The sequence below is a fragment of the Elephantulus edwardii genome, unplaced genomic scaffold (assembly GCF_000299155.1).
Source record: "Elephantulus edwardii isolate Elephantulus edwardi_28Jun2011 unplaced genomic scaffold, EleEdw1.0 scaffold00016, whole genome shotgun sequence".
Classification (NCBI taxonomy): domain Eukaryota; kingdom Metazoa; phylum Chordata; class Mammalia; order Macroscelidea; family Macroscelididae; genus Elephantulus; species Elephantulus edwardii.
The window spans coordinates 3,760,183-3,764,646 of NW_006399766.1; positions in this window are offsets into that span (position 1 = coordinate 3,760,183).

Below are 4,464 nucleotides of genomic sequence, written 5' to 3' on the forward strand. Positions count from 1 at the left end.
CATAACAACAATAACAACAACAACAACAACAATATCTGATCATCATCTTTTTGCCTTTCCCTTCATCTGTGTTAATAAGGATCAACTTCTTTTGAAAAATGTTTCATTGAAAACTAATTATAGATATAATGAATAAATAACATGTGGCATATTCATTTAGGGAGTGGTGGTAGCCTAGTGGTAAGAAGCTTGCTACAATCCTGAAGGCACATGGTTCAAATCCACCAGTTTCTCCACAGTAGAAGGATAGGCAATCTCCTCCCATGTGATTAACTGCCTGTGAAAATGCACAGAAGGGTCAGCTATGGGTCAGTTGTAACTCTACGGCACTCAACAACAATATATTCCTTTATTAATATTCTATTTGGCAACACACACACTGACTTCTTTCAAAGAATGGAAAAAAGTGAAGAGGAGAGTGCAAGAATAACTTTACAGTGGAGAGATATAACATCTACTTTTTGATGAGATATAGATCAAAACAAGATTAAACAATCTACAAGAGACATTTTAGATAAAAAATACAACAGGTTGAAATGAAATGGATATAAAAAATATGTAACAGGTATGGAATAGCTGTTAACAAGAGCAGCAACAAAAAGAATTAACACCTAAAACAACCAACTGCCTGTAGTACAAAGTAGAAATATCCACAAAATTTGAAGACAAAATACTAACAGAATAAAGCAGTTTTATCTTTCTCCTACATTGTTTGTTGTTGTTAAGTGCCATGGAGTTGTAGGCAACTCATAGTGACCCTGTGAATGAAAGTCCTCAAAGTTTATGTAACTTTCATCCTTTCTCCAGGTTCATAGGGTTTCCGTAAGCAAGCTATTATGGATGTGGATGCCACTCCTGCTTCCAAGCCTGTTTTAACCTGGGAGCTCCACCAGACATAGTCTGCCATGGGTAACCATTAACACATTTGACACATTAGTGTCACAGTGTTTAGCATCAGCATCACAGCAATCATGAGTCACCTCTGTATGGCAAGTGGACACATCAGGGCTATTGACCTAGAAGAATGTTTGAACAAAAACAATGGAAAAACAGGCCTGAGGGCCACAGATTAAAAATCACCCACCTTTGGCTTGGTGGCGTCACTTTCTGTCCACTAGGCCAACTGATCACGCTTTATGTTGATGTTATTGTCGTTAAGAGCCATTGAGGCGTAGGTGACTCATGGTGACCCTATGACTTTCATCGTTTCTCTAGGTTCGTAGGGTTTCTGGAGGATTTTCTTTAGTTCTTTAAATACCACACCACCAGGGCTCAGTCAAATATCTTTAGTAACAGAAAATAAATTTTAAGGCAAAAAGCATTATATAAGATGTGGAGGGCTATTTTACAATGACAAAACTTTCAATTAATTAGAAAACGTTTAAAAAAATGTTAAATATACATTCATGTAACTTTAGAGTCCCAAATACATGAAAGACAAATTAAAATTTAATGTGTCTTAATTATCTAGTGCTGTTTAACAAAAATACCACAAATAAGTTGCCTTAAAAAGCAGAAATTTGTTTTATTTGCTCTCTAATGATTTATGAGACTAGAAGTCCCAATTCAGTGTGCTGATTCTAGAAAGGTTTCTCTTTCCACCAGTTCTGGAGGAAGGTTCTTATTTCTTAAGTCTTCTCTTGCTAGATGATCTTTATGTGGCTCAGCAGTTTTCTTCTCCATTCTGTTTATTTGCTTATGTTTTACATCCCTTTTATATCTCAAAAGAGACTGACTCAAAACCAACCATTCACTATTCCTGTCTCATTAATATTTAATGTACCTGATGCCCTGAATTTATCTAACCTCCTAAACAGGAGTTTTGGTGGCTTAGTCCATAGGGAGTGCTGCTGATGCAGAGCCTCTTTAACAATTTTAATGTATCAGATGGATAATTTTCTCTCATATAATTTATAGCCTCTGAAAAGTATTGGAGTCACCTCAGATTCTACAGCAGATATAGAGAATGAAACAGTGAGAAAAATATATTTGTTAAAACCATTCACTCATAGTATTTCTGTTACTATAACAGCACTAATAACAAAGACTTTGGAAACAAGAGTGGCATCCACTTCCTAAACTTCATTCCTCTAGAAACTCTATGAACCTGGAGAAACGACGATAGAGAGACTTCAGGCTTTTGCTTCATGGGGTTGCTATCACTCATGCTTGACTTGATGGCAATCAACAAGAACAATAACTAAGACAGAATTTGGTACCAGAAGAATGAGATATACTGCTCTAATTGATACCTGAAATATGGAAAGGGTTTTGTAATTGGAGTAGGGACTGCAAGATCTTTTTTTAAGTTCTTTAACAGAAAGAGTCTAGATTGTCTAGAAAAAAAATTACCTGTTGTCTTAGAGAATACATATGATATTAGCAGAATTATGTTGATAGAAATGTGGACATTAAATGGATTTTTGGTGAAGCTTTATAAGCAAATTATAAACAAATGATTGGACAAAGGAGGTAGGGTAATAGTTTTCATACAGTGGTAAAAATCTTCTGAATTATGTTCAAAAGTTTGGTGGAAAATTGAATTTATAAGTGATTGGCTTGCATATTTAGCTGTGATTTCCAAGCAATATCTTAAAGTGGTTCTGTATTTTATCTTTGCCATTTATAGTAAAATGTACCGTAGAAGAAAGAGATAAAGTTAAACACGAATTGTACAAGATGAAAAAAAAAAAAACAGCATTTAAAGATTTGTAAAATTTTGATGTACAAACTTATGGCACATGCCCTAGAATTCCCATCAAGAATTTCACTCCATAATCTTTTGTTTAAAAGTTTAAGCCTATGACTGTTGGAATGTACCTTTATGACAGGAAAAAAAATCCATAAGCTTGGACTGACGGGGTCAGAAGCAGTATAAAAGGGAGAAAAGACCTTGATTGCTTCTTTGAATTCCACAAGTAGGAAAGTAGCCAAAGAAAGGAAAAGATCCATCCCTCACAACTCTTGAAAAGACCAAGGAGAACAAAATCTTCTGGATTTCAAAATATGAGGCCACAACCATTTCTTTTCAAAGAGGTGAATTTTTGCCAACCCAGTTTTTGTTTGTTAGCATAATCAATGATTATACAAAATTATACAAATTATATAAAATGATTGCAAATATCTTTTTAAACTATTATTTTAGTGAAAGTTTACTGAAGGGATGGGTTTTAATTCATTGATAGAACCTTTACTCCCAACCCCAATTAACTTTTGTTATTATTATTTTTCTATTCTTCTTATTATTATTAATTTAATGAAAGTTTACAGAAAAGTTGGAATTTCATTCTTTCATTGTTGCACATTTTCCTCCCTAACCCCTAGTTCACTTAAAAAAAAAATTATTCATTGTTGCATAATTTCCTGTCTTCTCCCCACCCCTCCCAAGTTCACTTGCTATGCACGTCTTATTCTACACTGTTGTCATACAAATAATGCCTAGTCATATATTCCTTTCAAACAGTTCTTTCCTTATTATCTTCTAATGCAGTGTAAATTATTTATCCCTTCTTTCCTTAATGTCTTCTAACCCTCATCTTAGTCTTGTTTTATAACAGTGGTGTTATGCAGTGTTTGTCACTTCGTGACGGAGGTCTTTCACTTAGCATAACATCCTCCTGAGCCACACATTTTGTAATATTTTATTAGCTCCTTGGTTTTCAGTGCTGTGTAGTATCTCATTGTGTGAATATGCCATAGTTTTTCTATCCATCCATTTGTTGATTAGCTCTTGGGTTGCTTCCATCTCTTTGCTACTGTGAGTAACACAACAATAAACATAGGTGTCCATATATCTGTTTGGGTGGAAGCTCTGTATCCTTTAGGATATATTCCTAGTAGTGAAATTGCTGGGTCAAATGGTATTTCTATTTCCAACGTTTTGGGAAAGTGTCATACCACCTTCCATAGTGGTTGCACCATTTTTGCACTACCACCAGCAATGAAAAAGGGTTCCAAGTTTTCCCCAACCTTAGCAGCACTTGTTATTTGCTGCTCCATTGGACTTTACTATTGTTACTGGGGTAAGATAATATCTTATAGTTGTTTTGACTTGCAGCTCTCTGAGAACTAGGGATTTTGAAATTTTTTCACGTGTTTCTCATCTGAATTTCTTCTTTAGTGAAGTGTTTATTCATAGCCTGTGCCCATTTTGCAACTGGATTATTTACCTTTTTCTTGAGGTGATGAAGTATTATATAAATTTTAGATATAAGGCCCTTACCAATATTTCATTACCAAATATTTTTCCCACTCTGTGGCTTCCAATTTTACCTTGTTGGAAAATATTTTTTATGTGCCTAGGGATTTGATTCTTAAAGGTTTCATTCATCTATTTTCTTCTTTTCTGGTTGTAGGTTTTTTTAAATGCTTGGAAGATTGTTTATATTGTGGATTAGAATCTCTACAGTCCTTCTGTGTCTTTCTCTGATGATGTTTATAGGCCTTGGTTTTACTTTTAGGTCT